General features: G+C 42.1%; 1 protein-coding gene across 1 annotated transcript in view; it reads left to right on the top strand.

Annotated features, from left to right (window-relative positions):
* Window positions 1-20,410, top strand: part of hoxc13a (homeobox C13a) — a 44,287-nt gene that overhangs the window by 7,256 nt on the left and 16,621 nt on the right. The window contains exon 3 of the transcript XR_015939166.1: window positions 12,138-12,215. The gene's annotated coding sequence lies outside the window, so the exon portion shown is untranslated. The remainder of the gene's footprint in view (window positions 1-12,137; window positions 12,216-20,410) is intronic.

The following is a 20,410-nucleotide window of genomic DNA, read 5'->3' as shown; positions in this document are numbered from 1 at the left end:
AGCTGTGAAGAATGCCCCCCAGTCGAGGCTGGCCGCGATCATATTCCGGTCACGTGGGAGTTCGAGAATTCTAGGGACTTTGTGAATATATTTATTACCTGATGTGGCATCGTATCCGTGGAGTGGCCAAGTGATTGGACGTCTGTTTTTTTTTTAAATAACTCGCTTTGATTTAATAGACGGTTCAAGTTTTCAGTGTGCAAACCGGCCGGAGTGACAGATATTTATCAGGCGGTTTTACAGATACAAGCGAGTGTCTCACCGACTGGAGATGGCCACTGTAATCTCTTCTCCTGCCAGAAAGCGAAGATGCAATAAATTGTTGCTATAAATAGTTCCCCCCCAAAGAAAAAAGTCATGTCTTTGAGGCTAAGTAGAATCTTTTGAGGTTCGCGTTGACTCGGGAAACGGCTGGTTTACGTGAGCAGTCCTATGGGTGATATGACCGAAGACGATTTAATGCTTGTTATCCATAGTTCCAAGGTTACCACTGGACAGGCAAAACTGGACAAAACCCTTATCATGAGTTTATGTTGTACTTTCAAGAACAAAAATGTCTAAAAATAAAGTTCATGCCTCTGTAAAGCGTTCGGTGCTGTTTTGAGTCTTACATCAAATGTATTAAGTACTTTTCAGAGTAATTTGGAAAGTACGAACGTACACGTTTCGTGTAAGGACAGATTGGATTTTTCGAAAAGGTTAATTTTTCTCGAGTGAGCTTCTGTGGTTACAAAAACCTCTGTGTATTTTCATTCCATCACCAGGAGGTTCGTAAGTTGTCAAATATCAACCCTAAGACAATCTATCTGTACGTGCGTCACCTGGATAAGGCGCTATTGCACAAACCTGTGCAGAAACGCAGGAAGAAAAGTCGGACTGGAGTGTACTGGTCCAGAGTAGGCGCAAAGGCATTGCACACTGCTAATTAAACTGGATGCGGGAATTATGTACATGAAGAGATATGTTTACTCGTCGAATTTGAATCTCAGATAGCAAATGGGAGACCGAGTGTTTGTGCGAGAGTCGGACGGGAGCCCCATTATTTACTCTTAAATGCGAATGAATAAAATATGCGATTGCAGTTCAATCCCTTGAACAAAGATAAAAAAAACCCACTGTGAATAACGTTATCCACGAGAAAGTTACATAGGTTATATTTCTTGAATCCGATATGTATTAATTTACGGATTTAGTTGAGCGCCGTTTCTAATTTAGAATTCGACTAAAGGGTATTAAGTGGTGAATTTCAATTCAAACACTTTCTAATCTAAGCGGCAAAATAATTTATTAAACTGGATTTTAAATCAGTTACACGCCCTTTATTGCCACGATGGTTCCATTTTAAAATGCATAAAGTTCTGAATTACCCGTCAAGTTTACATGGTGGTTACTATACTGTATAATTTTTCATGTTGAAATAAAGACGTTTATATTCATGGAATGAATGCTTATTGGACACCAAGCGAACTAATCGGACTTGGAGGGCGAGGGAGAATCGAACAAAGCCAAAACATTACCCCGAAACCCGCTCAGTCCACAGCACACCAGACGTGGAGTCTCCCCACACAGACAGCCTCTCACCCTGCGACACGCGCCCCGCCACAGACCGTGATTTCACTGTGACTTAAACTCGATTTCGGAAGCATTTCCACATTTCCTTCCACAGGCTGGGGAAGCCGTGCTGTGCAGACGAGCCGCGGTATGCGCCCTGAATTGAGACTGGTGTCCCTCGAGTCTCCGTGGGAGTCGGTGTTTGCGATGCACACAGTTACAGTGATCGTTTTCTCGCGTGGAAGTGCCGTGGACAAGACTAATTTTCCATACAATGTTTTTTAAAATAAAAGGCCAGGAGCTATTTGTCATGGCTTTCTGCATCTACCGCGTCTCTTTATCAAAAGCAATATATAAGTGTGCACCGGCCAACTTCACTTTCTAGTTCACGTGCAAAGGCGATTCCTTAATGTGAGTTGCGTAGAGTAACACAAGTTGGTACTGGGATAGTGTTTCTTGAGGTTTGGGTCTGCAAACGTCCCTGATGTAGCGAATCATTGCGAATTTCATGTTGTTGGGCTGCTCGAATTAAGTTGGAATGAAATATGTGATTTCGTTAACCTGTTTCCCAAAGGAATTACTCACCCTAGACGGGGCCACTAATCGAGTTTGGCGGAATAGAATTTACAATAGTCATTACCTCACTAAATTGAACTGCCTTGGTAGAGATGCCAGTTTTGGAGTTTTTATCGTGTATTTTTGAGGATTTATGGTCTTGTTTTATAGTTGGAATTTTCCGATATTTTAAAAGTGAGTGAAACTCAGAGACGTGTGTACCTTCAGTGACGAGTTTCCAAACTACATTTCCATTTTCCAATATGTATATCGATACATACATTCCGTCCGCCTGCCTTGGTTTAGGTTTCTTGTTATTTCTGTTAGGGAATTCGTGTTCGGACCTTGTCGGCCAGCGTGTAGCCCTTTTATCCGGGTGAGAGGTGAGCGGGTCTTTTCCCTGAGCTCTGAGTGTCGGGACGCAGAACCTTGAACTTGAACTCTGATCTCGTCTGGTCATCGCAAGCCAACTGGTCACGATCCCCCTATTCCCACGACGATACATTTCAAATTTAGTCTGTCTTGCGCTTTTTTTTACGCCGGTATTAAATCAATATTTCGCTATTCCAACAAATCGACAGTCGCTCCCTGTGCAGAGCCCCATGAAGTCTAACTCACGTTTCAGAAGAAAACGGCTGGAGTCGGGTGTATTTTTCAGTAGTACTGTATCCGCAGAGGGCCAGTTCCCTTGTAGAATGCGCTCGGAGAAGAAGCCTGTTCGGCAACATAGCAATGTTTTCGCTCAAATGTAGTGAAATTAAAATGCAAACTGAAATCCAGCGTTTTAAATGATGCTTTTATTAGAATTTCATCTGTATGACATTGCTTCGATTAGGATAGAAAAATACAAAAAGTATTCTAGCTTTTAAAAGTAATAAAGATAACCGTTATATACCAAGCTCTGCAAAGTTGTTGTTTTTTACTCCAGCACGAGTGTGTTAAGGGTTTTCTGTGGAACAGCACAAGGAATGCCCTACTGTGCTGCAAACAATTACTGTTATTTAGACCCTTATTTACTGGTATTGAAGAATAATGGTACTGCACAGATGGGTCACTGCGGGTTTTCTGGTGGCACCGCAAGATAAAATCATTCAAGAACCTGTATGAAGGGGTCTCTTTAAAGTTACTGCTTTTACCACGCCTTAAAGGTAACAAGTTAAGATCGGTGTATCCCCAGTTAAGAGCCCTGAGCGTTGCCGGCGTCTGCGACTCGTGCCCGTGAAGAGCGCGGAGTGGGCGCGGCGCTCAGGTGCTCCTCCAGCTGCCCGTCTGCCTCGCGCACGAACGCCATTCTCCTCGCTCACACCCGGCACGGTCTCCTTCTGGGTTGAACCTTTTACTTCAGTGTGGGGCAAAACTGGACAGCTACACTCTGCGCGCCCTTCTAAAATGAGTTTGTTGCTACAATTATTGTGCTCTAGTTCTATTTTCACGGGTCCTGGAGAATTCGTAACAGACATTATAAAGTTTTTCACATATACAATGAGTTTTTTTGTAAGATTCGAATCCTACAGGAAATGTGCCAATTTAATGGAGGTCGTTTTCTGGGAAATGTTTTTTTTTTAAATATTTTGAAGCCTAGATTATTCAAGCTCCAGGAAATATAATATATTTTTGCCGACAACCGTAATGTAGAATGGGTTTTGTGAAAGATTAAATTTAAAGGAACGATAACTGTATGACACTTGTAACTTTATAAAGCCTAACTAGTTTGAAAATAAATTTCAAAGTAGATAAATGGCAATCAGGAAGAAAAATTTAATTTGATAAATAGGAGTAACAAAGATTCCCTCTTAGGGTTGGCGGTGAGGCAGAACACATTTGGTTAGATATTGAATTTCACAACGAGATGTCTTCAGCACATGTTTTGCATGTGAAAAGCCTTCTTTGGGATACATAGAAAGACCCACATCACGGAAAATAAGCATTTTAAAACAAATGAGGAATTACAGTTAACACGCTTCGCATAATCTGCCTGCTAAAATGTCAATACTAGTATATTTTCAACCTCTTAAAGCTAAACTTATAAACAAGTTAGCGTCCTTTGCAGATTTGTCAAAATCCTAAATGTCTAATTCTACAGGTCTGTTGTGCACGAAGCAGAAATGAATAAGTAGTTAGAATAAAGTCTTAAATATGAAAAATAACATTTTTACACTAGAAAGATCGAATGCGAACAATTTCACCAGCACAGTGCTTTTTTAACATTTCTTTTTTAAATGTTTTTGGGCAGACTCACTGTATTGTTGGAGTATTAGTTTTCCAGCCTGGTAGTCTGTGACCTTTTTGCTCAGTTGTGTCTGCTGTGTTGTGTTGTTGCTGCTCAGGCGCCGGAAGCTCGTGAGCTGCACGAGGAGTCTGGTCTGTCTGCGGCTTTGCCCGTATGACCGTAAAACCAAGACATTTTAAGCCTTGTCGTCTTTCTTTCGTATTCCTCTACCTTCCCCGAAGCTTTCCCTTCTTTTAACACATGCCTTGCATGTAAACTAGAAAATGTTGAAAACATGTTTTTTTGTTCAAACGGGGATAACGTTTTGCGTTATTTCTTAACATGTTAATTCAGAATAAAATACATTTTTTGTGAAAGCGTCACTGTGTGCCGATTTAAATGCTAAATAATTTGGACTCTGAGCTCGAGATGTTCGCCGCGCAGTTCGGAGTGTAACCATGTTTATTTTCCACTATAAATTATTAGAAACATTACCACGCTGTTCCGTCCTCTGTCTGGCTTCTTTTTACTTTACTTAAATTAAACATTAACATATGTTAAGTTGCATATCTTTCTTAATTAATCGGAAGATTAAAAAAACCGTAACGTCAGATTGGCATGTGTGAGCCCATTGTCCTTACAGACTTGCGGTTTAATTAACTTCTAAAATGTTCACCTCTTAATCTTCGAAAATACCAAAACATGGGGATTTATTACCAGAATTCCGAGCACCCCAGTTGGAAAACTGATTAAAAGATTTTACGCAAAATTAAATAATTATAAACAGCCTAATTAAAGACGCGGTTCTGTTCAGTCCAAACCCAAAGATTAACCACAGAGCCTTTTCCTGGGTTTGAAAAAAAAGGATAAATAAAACGACTGCTGTCACTTTTATAGCTATTTTTCAGTCAAAAGGGATTTCGAGAAGACTTGGGAACATGATCCTCTCTTCCAAAGAAGCCCATGCATTTTTTCTTTACGACAATACTTTTCCTGTCATTTTAAGCAACAAAAGGTGTGCATTATGTATGGCCCACCTGTGGCATAGCCAACACGTTATAACAGTTCAGCAAACACGAAAGCGGGGCTCAAATCACCGGTGAACACACACGCATGTGTGGTAATGTTTTCCCGGGGGATTACGTCATGCAGTTAAGAAAGCTCGTGCTGCTGATACAGAGAGCAGTCCAGCCGTGCTGATGTGGACAGCGTCTCGCCCTGGGCGGCGTTTCACCGGGGATCCGGGCCAAGAAAAGACCGAACACTTCGCACTTCGATATCTATAGTCGTGGTTGCTTTTCAGACAACACAAAACGCAACAATTTCAAAATGCCATATTTCTCAAAATCTAAAAAGCACAGGTTAATGGGGCCCACTGTGCACAGTGTAGCCATTTTTCTACAACAAGTCGTTAATAAGCCATAGCCATCTCCTCCTTTGGCTGACCTTACCAATTCCATGTGCCAGAAGTCATTTCCAAACCTTATGGGATCAGAACTGTATCATCTACTATGTGCTTACATATTCCAAACCCGCACAGTGGTTCTGGAGTTCTGGAGGGCCCTGAATGCTCTTACACAAGCTCAGCAGTTTTAGACCAATGGAGAGCTGCAACATGCAGGGTTCTCTGGGGTTTAAGTACCACTGACATTGAGTCTTTTTCTAGGTCACCTCCTGTGACCTTCCAATGGCCAAAATGGTTCCCAAGGATGTGGGTGTTCCAGCCATGCGGGTGCTGCGCTGACATTGTCATTGCACACGCGTCCCCTGAGCAAACCTACTTCCACGTGTCCCCAAGAAAAACACCATCGGGGTATTTACTGCCATTTATGTTGTTTGGGGTCTCCTCACTATTAGGAGCTCCCAAGCACCCACAGTGCAAAACATCTGACCGAGAAGGAAGGTCTGAAGATGGTTAAAGCCTTCGGTTTCCTTTGATTGGTGAAATTGTTGCATGTTTAAAGACAGGATAGAGCCCAACAGTTATGCAGCTTGTCTCCAAAAGAAATGATCAGCTTGGGCTGAGAATGCTTCAATGTTTTCCTTTATACAGCATTTCCAGGAGATGAGCTGTCAATAACATAGAGGATGGTGGGATTCTTCTAGAGAAGCAAAAATCACGAAGGACACATAAAAGGCAAGCTCACACAATGGAGCAAAATGAATTGCTTTCTTGCTATTCACCAATGACTTGATCAGTCGAGTTGCACACTTTGACTAACTGTATACTGCTTTGCCAAGGCAGAAAATACCATGGATCCTCCTTTGCAAACAGCAGTTCCTTTATACATTTTGAACAACTCTGTTATCTAATAACAGGCTCTACATGTTTCATGAATGTGGAGTTCCCCACTGATTGTTCTGTTGAGTTGATCATTTTAGAAAAACAATAAACTGCCTTACACTAAAAGCTTTTGGATTTTATTCTGAAATGGTAATTTAACGTTAAGTCATGAACCATTTGTACTCCACATGTGGTAGCTTCTTAATAGGCCCGATTGTCTCTAGGACCCACAGGACAGAATTTTTTCCTTGCACAGAGTGTAGTGCAAATTTACCATAAGCACAACCCCTCCATTCTTTCTAAAAAAAAAAAACCTCTACATACAGATCTCTCATATTGCGTTTACAGTTTGTAGCTGATGCTAGAAATTAAGCACCCTTCCCCCAAGTAACCCTGGTGATGTCGTGATAAGACCTGGCTGCTTCACAATTCTCAGTACTGTGTTCGTCAAGGGTTTGTCCTGGTTCACTTTCTCCCACGCCTCTGAATCAGGGGTGTCCAACTGCAGTCCTGGAGGGCTGTTACAGCGGCCCGGTTTAGTCAGTACCTGGCTGGTTTAGCCCATTACGAACTGAGTTGGAATGAAAATGTGCGGGCACACCCGCCCTCCTGGACCAGGGATGGGCACACCTGCTCTGATTTGTCCCTGTGAGTCCTGTGCTGTGTGCAGGGTGTAGTCCTGCACTGTTTTGTGCTTCCCAAAAATACTTCAGGTTGCAGCAGTTCTCTCACCAGGAATAAAAGGCTTTCAGACAGTGGATGGACTGAGTACCACAATATACAGCTAATTTTCTAATTTTCCACAAATTCTTTAGTTATGTGGATATGTTCAGGAACCACTACCTGTTAGTACTTACTGTCATTAACCAACATCTTGTTTTGCGATCCACATATGTCAGTTTGCTGTTGGGCTTACAGGGAGTGTTTTAATGAAAATAAAATACTTCCGACTGGGAAAACATTTACAGGCATCCCTTTTTTGCATTTGAGTGATCACCTTGAAATGAGATGATCTGAAATTATGGCTCAGTAGTCTGTATGATGTAGACTAATGTATTTCACCTCTGCAACAGCCTATCGGAACAGGTCTTTTTTCATTGTCACATTTCTGAGGCGAAGCATAGTGCAAACCCCTAGCTAGCTGTTTACACTCAACCAGAAAGAAAATGTGCAAATGACATAATACACTTTTTCAACCTAAACATGTGCTGTAACAAAATACTGCTTTCTGAAAATGCAGCATTTTACAGACTTTTCACTAAAAAAGTGAGCTGCTCCGCTCTCAACATAATTTCTGTGAGCATGCACCAACGGACCTACGTGTGTCAAAATGCATGTCCTGCTTGAATAGGCAAAATATTTTGCATCTTTCATCTGCCTGTGTGGAGTTTGTAAGTTCTCCCTGTGTTTGTGTGGATTGCCTTTGGGTGCTTTGATTTCCTCTTACAGTCCAGAGATGTACTGGTATGTTAATTCGTTTCTGTAAACTGGCCATGGTGTTTGTATCTGTGTCCGGCCTGTGTTGGAATGTCATCCTGTCCAGGTTGTACCCTGCCTTGTTCCCATTGCTTGCTGGGCTCTGGATGGAGTCTTCAGTGATGATGCAAGGACATGGAGATGCATCATTATTAACTTTTAAAATGGTACATATTTAAAAGCTTACAAACTTTTTGTTTCCAACTTGATTAGTTAACCTAATTTGTTTCTTTGGCATTCATGTTATTTAAGGCCTTGTATAGTTTGTTACTTAAATCACTTATGTCAAAGAGGCTTATGTAACAACTTGGAGATTGTTAAGAAATATTAATTATGCAGTTAATTAATTCAACCCATTATGTAAAAGAGTTTGGGTGGAATAAACCCTAGAATGTACTGGATACCCCAGTAATTGAGCCTGAAACCCCCAGTTCAAGGCGTAACTGTAAGTAGCAAACTGACCCTCTGCCACTAAGATGGACCCACGATACAGCTGCCTGATTTCAGATGGAGTTCGATGAAGAAGTGTTGATGGGAATTCTTTCCTTGTAAACTGTGCTCCTAACATTAATGCAACGTGAAGTATATATAGCGGCTTTGGTTATTTTGTAGTTTTTTAATAGGAAACAAAGACTCATTTTAAAAGTACTATATAAACGCCAGTTTGTATCAGTAATGGCAAACGTTGGTTCCAGTGAGCAGCAAGCTCCCAGTTTGGAACCAAGGCCTGGAAATGATGACAACTCATATAGACCGTAATATACTTTTCATGACATGTTATTTTTGTCTTGGAATAATTAATAGCTGAATACCCCTTTTAAGAACTAAAGAAGAAATTCAGCTGCTGAGCAAAAATCACAAGATTGATGTAAAAGCTTCAACAATAACGATAATATAATACTAATAATGGAAAACTTTACAGTTGACTTTACCATTTTGGAAGCAATAAATTATGGGTACACTAATAAGATAGAAGTTAAAATCTGGAAATGCTTAAAATACATTACGGTTATGAATTCATAAATCTAAAAATAATCGCCCTAATGAAAAACACCAGCGGGGTAGGGCTTTGGTTCTGGGTCGGCAGCTCGGCTGGTACCGAAGTGGCATTACAGTGCAGAAACACACCGTATGTTGGACAGCTGGAGTCGGATTACTGAGATTTAGTTACAGCGGTGCTGCCCGCAACTGCATTTCTCTCATTTCCTTGTCAAAATATTTGCTTCACTGGGGGCCCCTGTTGTTATTTTATGTCCCTAAATTACTAAATTATTGCTATAATCCTTCATAAAATATTGTGATTCTTGGGAAGTTGAATAGGGCTTCTGTCGGAGGCGAGGGGAGTGTCAGGTTCAGATTTGAATTGAACAGCAAGAATCAAACTCACAATCGTCAAGTTGCAAGGCGGACTGTGCTAACCGCTCTGCCACACAGCCATACTGAAAAGGGCAGTGTCACCTTAACTGCTGAGGGAGCTAGTAGGGTTTTCTGAGGAATTGCCCACCCTGTCCTGGCTGTGGGACACCCAGGGGTCACCTGCAAGCCCAGTTTGGGGCCTATTAGATGACCCTCCCTCCCCTGCCCCACTGCGTTTTCTGGGCTTTGGGCACCGCTAATAACTGATGAGCCATAGAGCTTAAAGGAAAGGCTTTCAGCCTGATCTACAAAGGGGAACCCCAGTTCACATAGGTACTGTATTTAGGATCCCCAGTTTAAACCTAAAATCAAATATACTTGTCTAAGTGGTAAAAGCTACTATTACTTAGGTTCAAAAAGAGCTGCAGGTGAACATATCTACTGTCTGCTGCTTGAGAGTGGTGATTTTGGATACAGATAGGCTTGCATAGAGTTCCTTCTTGTTTCCAGGGACCCCTGGATAGTTTCTGGACCTGTGTTGAAAAATGTCCTACTAAGATCTCTCTCTTGCTTGCACCTTGAGAAGACAGGGCAGAGCATGTTCCTCGGTGCTGAGTGACTCCTCCCTTGCAGTCCAATCCTGCTGCCAGGTGTTTGGTGTTTGCTTCCGTATCATGCAATGGACTGACCAGCCGACTCTAATTGTTCTTATTGTGGACTGTTAGAATAGTTTTACTGCATTACTTACTTAAGGGCTAAAACAGTGATTGCAATGGATTGCTAATTTGGGGTTCAGTTTTAGCTTCCATAGATCTGTCTGTCCATCAAGTCATCCATCCGTCAGTCTGCTCTGATGGTGGAGGGAGTAACATGGAGGTGTTGCCGATGAGCTAGGCTTTTGGAACACTTCTCTTGTTCGCGTTCAGTCTCTTCTTTCAGGGTCATGTTTTTGGAAAGAAAGGACAGACAGAAGAGTTGAGGAATTGATAATCCATCAGAGTGTTCACGCAGTCTCTAGCACCACTGCCAGAAGGTTTGCTGCCAGGAGGTTTGAGCCTAGAAAATGCCTTTTCAGCCATTCTGGGGGATCAGGTGTAAATTACTGCATGCCTGAGATCATGCAGCATAGGCAATAAGAAATGATAAGAGTGCATCCATATCCTATCCATTTTCTGTGCATGTATTTATGTCTGATATAACCAGCAGTGCTGGGACTAAAGATGGGTAAAGCAAATTGGTTTTTTGAAAAATCTGCATCATAAATCTCCATCTATCTCCGCAACTTCATTTCCGTTTTGCTCTTAAAGCTCTTTTATGATTAATTAGGAAGGATGCAGCGTTTGTCCTCCCTTGCTTTTTAAAAATATATCTTCCTTATAAATGGCCAAGTCAATCAATTTCGAGAAGCACAGGTGTATAATGAAATTGATCTAATAGAATATAATTTAAGCTTTCTGGTGTATAGACAGAATGTGTGCATAGACAGATAGAAGGATATTTGGACAGATGAATATAGTCCACTGATGAAACTTCAAAACCAGTGCATGTCAGACAGATTTCAGTTCCAAATTGATCCTTTCCTGTACTTTTTTCATCCATCATTGGAATGCCATTTATTCCTGGTAAGGGTTGTGGCAACCGAATCTTGGGAGCATAGGGCCCAGCTGGGAAAACACCCTGGATGGGATGCCAGTCCATCATGCAATGCACACAGGAACAATTCAGACATGCCAGACAACACCTGACAAAAATCCATCTGAACTTGGGACAACATGGAATCTTCAGACGCATGGCTCCTCAGTCTGGAATCGAACCAGTTCCTGTGTGACAACAACTCTAATCGCTGTGCCAACGTGCCACCCTTGTTAGGTCAATGCTACAGAAAATAGACACATTTTTCTGAATGATCACGTACTTGTGGTCCCTGTTACAACCCACTCGCTGCTGTGATTTGCGCGATCCTCAGTACTATACTCGTATCTGCTCTCTGAGGTGCTCTTTTATTGCTTTTTAATTTGGAAAAGTTCATTTTTTATATTTGTATGTCCACCAATTGCCAGCAGCCTGACTCCATTTCATGCCTGCAACCCCTGTGCCAAGCGTGGGAGAGAATAAGAACATAGAGCAAGCATCCTGGAGTTTAATGGGAACCTGCACCTGCAAAGTGGATGTTTTGATTGATCTGTTGCAAAAGATCATAATAAAGATCCTGTATAAGTTTAATAAACTAATTAGGTTAATTGACTCTTCAGGTTGGAATGAAAACTATAATTAGGCACTCCAGTAAATGTTTGATCCTATATAAATAATTAATCCTAGATGAAACACTTTGGCACATATATTGAAATTCATCATTGTGAAGGTGTCCAATCCTCGTCCTGAGGGGTGGCTGTGTTTTTCATCCCATCTCTGCTCTCACTGACCTAAATCAGCTCGTTATTGGCTGAATTGTCCAAAAACAGCTGCTCCCGGTTTGTCAGTTGCTGGCACCTTAATGAGATGTGGAATAAAACTGTGGATTATTGGCACTTCCAGGACCAGGGTGTGACATCCTTGTTTTAAGCAATACTGCAACAAGAAGATCCTGTCATCCTGCTTTCATTTCCTTCTCTGATGTTGAAGTTGACACAAGACCTAGTACACATTGATGCCAAAGACTAAGATATTCCCTTTAACAGTCTTTTTATTTTATTTATTTATTTGCAGAGTAAAAAGTCAGAGTGGCTGTTGGATGGATATTGGAACCTCCTTCTGATTCAGGAGCGACGTGAGCAAACTGGTCAGGTACAATTAACCCCCAGCCCGACCCAGTCCCTGTCCTGGTCTCTGCTTCCCCCACTGTCCTGGCCCAGCTTGGTGCAGATTACCAGACTGGCATTGCAGCGACTTACACGCCCAGCATTGCACTTGCGCACCAAGCCCCAGAGCATGCTGAGTTTTGTCCAAATTGCTACGTGGAGAAAAGTCAAAACTCAGTCAGCAGATGTGTTCTTGTCTGGCCCAGTCATTTGTCCTCTCCTTGTTATTCAAAGCTTCACTCTCCAAACCATAACACTACATTACTTGTGTGTATGGAAGCCTTAGACACCACAGATAGGCTAGTTTAATGGAATGTCATCTATCACACTAGGCCTGCTGAATCAATGTCCAATTTTCTGTTAAGATGCCCAATCAAAAGCAGTTGACCTCCTGGCACGAGCACCAGTTTACCTCCACCTTTGAAATTTCGTTTCTGCAATGATCTGTGCAGAGTTTGCTCATTGACCACTCTTTATGAAACAAAAGAATGCACTACTCTTATGACCCAGGCTGGTTAATGATTCACACGTAGGGAGGTAAGAGAAACTAAGGCTGGGGGCAACAATGCCCTGTAGCCTCAGCCGTGGTCCCGTGAGACGTTAGGAGGTGCGTCTGAGTGTTTGACAAAGGTTATACAGGATTGCGAAACTTTTAATGTACAAACATTCAAAGAGAGGTGTGACCCTGAAAGGGGCAATCTAGACAAAACCACTTCTATCAAAAGCACGTTTTAATTGGGGTTACTTTATTTGTTTCTGATTAATCGGATTCTGTTACTTTATTCCATTATATTTGCACAACCATTCCTTCATGTTTCTGTATGCGAAGTTATAGGAGTTTTGTTCCATATAGAAGTCAAAGATCATGCTTACAAGGCTGTGCCAAAATTCCTGTGGGCTTATTTAGACTGGTGTTATGAATAAATCTGATAATGAATGTTTCAGACCTCTATTTCTTTTTTTAACTTGTTGCCTGTGAAGGAGGAAACTTTTTTTTGTTGCATGATGCATTCTGGGGGTTCTGCACAACCTTTATGGTTGTGCCGGAGCAGAGCGCGTTTACGATGTGGATTTCTGAATCCTGCAGGGGCTGGACAGGGCCAGCTCGAGTCTCGCTGGTGACCCGAACCACGTTTACACCCCCTGCCCCTGGGGAGGGGCGGGGCGTTGCAGTGCTCAGTTGAGGAAGCCATGAAAAACCTAATGAATTAACGCCCCACGTGAGACAGGCCCTCAAGGCACCACTCTCGGTGCCAGACATTTACTGCTTCTTTTTGCTTATGGGAGTTTTGAATTTCGTGTTTCATTCTGCCGTAAAATAAGGGGAGTCAGACTGCCATTTAAAGAAGCCTAACATTTCTGAATATAGAAAAGGTTAAGGAAGTACTTGTGTGAGTGCTCCCTTGAATGCACACTGGTCTTGACAATTGCAATCATTCGGCACAACCTCTGGCACATGATGCTAATATTGTCTGGGCTTTCATCACTGGTATTATAATTCTTTAAAGGTTGGTTATTGAAAATGCATATCGTATGAGTCCTCATATCCAGTTCCAAGGCAAACACTGCTACAGAGGTCCCTGCAGTCCCAGACAAAATGTCTTGCTAGCCTGAGTAATTATAGAAGGGAATGGCTTCATACAGGGAGTTTTGGTTGGGGATTGAATGCTTCGGCAAAATGTTTTATTTTCTTGTGGTTGAAAATGCAAACTCAGTACTCATATATATATAAAGATTGTTTTTTTTTACTTATTTCTCCTCATGCAATTTTAAATACAAAGTTCATTTGGTGCACAGCACCCTATTCCATTGAATGCAATTAAAATTGTTGCTGGTTGTCTAATATTTGGATGATACACCTGACTGCGGTAAAAAGATTGTTAAAAGAAGTTGGTTTTTTTAAACAAATTATGGACTTGTCATGCCTCCTAAGAGAAGGAAAATGTTTTACATTTTTGTTTTTTCCTTTAAACGTGACTAAAGCCTTCTGTCTAGTTATTGGGCTCCCTATATATCTTTGCATGTTTTCCATAGAGAGTGTTGTGTTGGAGCATGGTGTTGAGGGACTAATGTCCTTGTCTGAACTCACAACAACCCAGTGCATATGAGGGAATTCCTGAATTGAGATGTTTGCTGGAATTCTCTCAATTGTGATGCAAATTGTTCTTACAAATTCTCTCATTCCTGATCCCTGTGTATGACCAGGTTGGTATATAGGGTATAGTAGAAAATAATTTACATTACAGATGCATGATGTGCATTTTGGAGACCATCCTCTGGGACTGATAACTCAATCGATCTGTATTGTGCAATATTCAGAAAACGTGAAAGTAAGTTTTGGACTGTCATAGGACACACAATTGCTCAGTGATCTTGCAGAGAAACCGGCTGAATGGACCTAAATGGATTGTAGGATCTATGACACCGACACCTTGGCATGTGTAACTGTGCGAAAGTCAGGGCTGGGATGCCCTAGATCACACCTGGGTGAACCTGGATTGTATCTTTGATTTTTTTTTGTATTTTTTTTAAAGCGATTTTCTTTGACACTCTATCACACTACAACAAAGTACTATTTTACCTAAAACTGTTCCGTAAGCGGTATACATCACTCCAGCACATATCCTGCGAGCCCTCGTGCCTCGTGGCTCTGCAGGGAGATGAATTCTAAACTGGCCGCCATCTTTCTCGCGCCGATCAGTCGGTGCATTTTTGTTTTTCCATTGGTTTCCATTGACACCATGATGGCAGTGACTGAACGCGCGATCAGCCAACAATGAAGGCTGTGTTCATCCGCACGTACTGTTCTAAAAAACAATGACTCCACACTGTTGACGGGGGTGTGGGGGAAGCGTGGTGTGTCGGATCATTTGTGTAATAAGGCTTCTGTGCAGGCTGTCAAGACATGTTGTGATTTATGTATTTATTCATCATTGCCTCCCTGTATAAATACTTATTTGTAGTGGTTACCTTTTCATTAGGATATGTAGAGAGCGAAAGTTAATATCGGAATGAGGAAAACGCTTATGATATTGCAATTTGTTAGGATAAACATGTTTTTGTCGCAAACTTGCCTTATGGAATGCAAGAGAGTTAAGGAAAAACAATATCGCAGAAATGATGCAAAGATAACAGGTACTTAATGTGATGAAAAACATAAACACGATGTGCATATTACGTACGGTGTTTAGTGATGAGATTTTCACAAAACCGTCTGTCCCTGTTTTTCGTATTACGATAACATTTGTGCTGTGATACGAATACAAAGACTTTATAATCCTGCTACATAAGACAAACTTTTTTTTTACAGTACGGCTCTATATTGCCTCTCATTAAACTTAAAATATTTCCATTAGTTGTTTTACACGGGAAAGGTGATGTGTTACAAAAAAGGTCCCCGCTGCTTTTCTGAGTTATTTGGGCGATTTTGGTCTTCTATTCGAATGGGAGGATCGTGTCTTTACTAACGTAAGGTGTTTGCACAGTTCGTGATCGTGCCATTCTGACAGGTCGGCTCTGGTTCTGCGACCTGAGCACCGCCGCAGTCGGACACGTTTCATGTAAAACTCGCTCGCTTCACGTTCACGGCCTCCGCGTTGTCGCGGCGTCATCGGTCATGATATGAATCCGTTTTAGAGGATTTTACTCACTTTATTTTTCACAATTATATGTATAAAATCCGCGCGCAGCAGAGGGAAGCCAGTTAATCAAGATTCAAGTAGTCCTGATGATACCTGAAAACACGCATTTCCCGTATATACAAAACTGGACGTGTCTGCCTTCACGGTCATCTGCAAGTCCTCCCCGATTTTTCTTGCGTGAGATGAACGCGTTCACTGGGTCGAATAGTCGGCTATGTATTTTTTCATGGTGTCCTTTTCATTCTGTTGGAAAAAAGCAACCACACCTGCTAAGATCTAGCCTAAAGAGTAGACTAATGTGGTCTAACTAGGCCGGAGTTTCCCCAGTCATAACGTGCTGTATGTCTCGCGATTCCTCAGTATCTATAGTTGAAGTACCCGAACAACTTGAACTTGAACACACACACACCTATATATAAACATAAAAACTGCCTTTTCAGTGAAACTAAGAATAATACTTAACAGTAGCTGCGGGGAGTTTTCAATATTTCCACTTCCACTTCATAACAAATTTCCTACAAGTAATCTGTATAAAGTAATGGTCATTTAGGAGACGGAACAATTCGAAACGAGTCAGCCTGTACGTCCTCGTGCTCAAAGGGGTGCAGGTGAAACCGCCTCGCGAAGTACCTGGGACGGAGCTCGGGGCCTTGAGCCCTGATGTCGGGCAGGCAAAATGAAAGAAAAATCCTTTCTCTATCGGGCACCAGCCTCCTCTTCAATGCAAAAACACACGACGCCTCAGGTTGGACCTTTAAATTGTGTTTTATTTTTAGGGCACAGTTTTCACCCAAACAGGAACCCGTAGAAGGTGGCAATCACAGATCAAGAGTATAAGAAACCTTCAGACCCTCTGGGGGGTTCGGGCGCCACTGCTGGCTCCTACAAGAAATCGCGATTCGATCTCGCAGGAATGTATACAATAACAGCAAGACATACATGCTAAACTGATGAATCGGCGTCCTGTTTACGCCTCAGCACACAGAGATGTCTTAATCCCTGCATTGTGTGAGCTAGTCGTGGAGAGCTGATTCAGGAACTGTTGCATGTATTCGCGCTGTTCATCCGATAATCGGATAACCGTTTTACCGAGACCGAGTAACTTCCTCTCGCTTCACCGCTGCTTGATACTGACACCTTGACCCCACAGCGACAGTGATGGCACCACCTTTCCAAAAGTTCCGCGTTACACCTTTCACAACGCGAAAATGGTTAAACCTCGTCAATGTGTGGCTTTGACAATAATTACATTAATGCGTCATGAAAACATTTTTAAAAATCATTTTTTTCCCTCTCGCACCACAGGACGGTATTGTGTCGAGACATAGATATTGATTTTAGATGAGAGTTTCGCAGTAGTCGGATATATCAGAAAAACGGTGCTTTTATATTCATATTTTTTTTTCCACAGCGTGTCGATTTTGATAAGCTTCCGAACGTCTCTGCCAAAACAGAACATTTCAAATAAAATAATTACCTCTGTCGTCGAATCAGTACGGTCAATGGATTTGTTCTCCCCCAATGTCCGAACTCCAGCCTCGCCGGTCAAAGGTTAAAAATTAAATTCGATTAAAGATCGGCTGCAGCGGCAGTAATAACGCTGCCGAGTAATTGCCCCGAATATTGTCATGAGCGACTTGCCGCTTTTAATAGGATTTAAAGAAAATCTGAAAAACGGAAACCAGGAGCGAGCCAAAGCGCGGTAATTAAAAAGGCCTGACTTTTGTTGTGCTGTCTGGACATTGGTAGTGACCGCCTCTTTTAACTTGAACTTGGACTTCCGACGCGACAGGTCTGTAACCGGGGAGACATTTTGTCTGTCTCGGGAGGCAATTGAAAACCGTGTACCTGCACGTGCTTTCGTCCTCCTTTCTATAAAAGCAGGCAGTCCAGACGCACTGAATGGGGGGGAGTATTGATATACAATGCATTTGTTCTTTTTTTTTGCTTTGTGAAATTTATTTTAATATCTGAACCCTACATGAACACACTCGGTAAATGAACATTAACATGCGGCTGTTTGCTACTTTGTTCCCTTTCTTTGAAGTTGCCATGCCTTTCTGTAAGAATAGTTCCCTTTTCCCCCATTCTCTCTTCATTGGTCAGGGTGTGAGCTCAGACCGAGCCGGGCATAGCAACCGGGATCGCTGGTAATTATTGCACTGAGCCGTGGTAAGAATGTATTGTTTGTTCCAGATTTTGGTTTCGCCTTTTTTTTTCAGTGCAGCCCTGTTGTACGCGGTGCCATGTCGTGTAACTGAGATTGAAAAGCCGTAATTGAAACAAGCTTGTAGTGCGAGATGACCCGCTCTAAGCGGATGGAGTCGAGACGACGCAGGAACGCGTCTAATCAGGCGATATAGCAATTGCGCGTTTTACTAAAATTACCAACTGCTTCAGAGCTCATCGATCCGTGGTAGGAGCAACTCCTATTAATCAGTGTAAAAGGCGATGTCTGCTACATCGTTTACAGTTATTTTTTAATTATATGTAGTGGGCGTGAATTGATAAGCTGTGCATTTCGGAGAGTCTTTATCATGCTGGTCGATTAGGAGCGTGGCTAATGTTATATTCCAATGTTCCCATCTTTTCTCGGCACGTACAGTTGTCCCAACGCCAGCGCCCGGACGTTCACTTAGAAAACCGCGTGTCCTATCCGTGTTTAGTGATTTGATGTCACCAGCATGCAGCTAACGCAGATGAGGGTGTGCAAGCTTTTCTTTAATAGGAAAGTGGACAAAGTGCAGCGACGTGCAACAATTTCGCGTTTTGTAAACGCACGTGTTTCAAAGCCATCTTTTATTTTTAACCGGAAGGCGTCTGACCTTATATTGTTCGGTCACTCTGGATGTTTAAGCGTCCAGCTTTCTATATTCAAGTAAGCAGTGATTTACTCTGTGCAATCACAAAGTGACAACCGTGTACCACGCGAATTCCCGTTGTGGTTAGAAAGGCTGGTGAACTTCGGCACCAGCGCCGAGTTTCACATCACTTAAATACCCTTTATAGGTGACTCGTACAGACGTTTTTCCTTAAAAATGTAAGCTTTACATATAATTTTTGTAATTTAAAAAATAAAAAACTGAATATTCTACGTTATTTTTCAGAGGTATCTAAAATTGATTTGCTTGCTCTCAGCTTTATCTTTTTTGTTGTTGTTTTTAAATAAACTCGTGATCAGAGCATTTTTCACGCTGTACTTCAATGTTAAACAGCACAGAAAAGAAATGCTTTCGATCTGCAAAAACTTTCAAACGTTCAGAAATGCCAGCGAGGTTTTCGAGTATCGATCTAAAAAAGTCCTAAAGACAATACTTTACTCTTGGAGGAGCCGAATGAAATGGTGACATTTACGCCGCACTCACCGCATCCATACCTGATCATACCCAGAACACGTCTTCCATAGGTTTGAATGTGAAATGATTATTAATCTAAATTATTTTCCAAAACCTTATAAACGAGACATTGAATCCAATATATCTTTGTACTTAATGAACCATTACGTGTGCTTTTAGATGTATCTAAACGTGTTGTTGTTGTAAAAAAATAGTTTTTAAAAATAAAATAAATACAAAATATACATAAAGATTAATTCTTAACCCTTGCCATTCTCGTTTATTAAGTTTAACAACGCCTGATCGAAAACACACACACATCCAAAAACTAAGCAGCAATGTATCGATTCTGGTTCTGGATTATTTTAAAAAATTCGTTCTCTTATGGTTTCGTTCCCATGTAGATGATAACTGACTGTCCTGCGGTGACTGTGCAGCACTGACACGAAAAGCGCCTATACAGGTACATGAGTGATCTCGCAGTGTTTGACTCTGGACAGCGGTTCCGGTTTCTAAGCGTCCGGTACAGCAGCTGCGATCGGACTGGTCCAGTTGTGGCCAAAACATCTGACAGCTGAAGTCAGAAACTCTACAGGTGGTCACAGTATTAAAGGCCGACGGCTGCTTGATTTTTACTCAGTGTAGTAGATGATGATAGTGGGAGCGAGTGAAATGGGGATCCGAGCGGTGCTTCAGCTTCAGCAATTTCAGACAGCCGGGACCAATCCCGTTCCTCGACCCTATCGTGTGGCTGCAGGAGCTACTGTCCCCACTGGCCCCAGCTCGCTGCCTTCCTCCGGCTGCATCTGGGCTCATGAAGGTCGTTTGGGGACCGAGCCTTCTCCGCGGAGCCCCCCGTCTCCGGGCACTCTTCCGGACCATTTTTATAAACGCAGCTTCTGCTGAGCTCTTTCAATCTCGTCTTAAAAGTTGACGATGGGCCTTAATCCTTAATATTTTTATTTCCTTTCCTTTCTTACATATACCCGTTTTGTTTTTGTTGTAGAATTTCTGTAAAGTACCTTTGTGTTGAAAGACAGAAAGACACTATATAAGAAGACATTTGATTGATACCGCAGGCTCTGTTGATACGGTGTGTGCAGTGTTACTCATACCAGTATCCGTGGGCCCGCACCTGGATTTCGGGGCTGGGGGGTGGGGGGTGGGGGGTGGTGAAAAAGAGGAAGGGGGTGTTGGAGTGGGGT

This window comes from Lepisosteus platostomus, chromosome 1 (genome assembly GCF_059453375.1).
Source record: "Lepisosteus platostomus isolate fLepPlt1 chromosome 1, fLepPlt1.hap1, whole genome shotgun sequence".
Lineage (NCBI taxonomy): Eukaryota > Metazoa > Chordata > Actinopteri > Semionotiformes > Lepisosteidae > Lepisosteus > Lepisosteus platostomus.
This window is presented reverse-complemented; position numbering and strand designations above follow the sequence as displayed.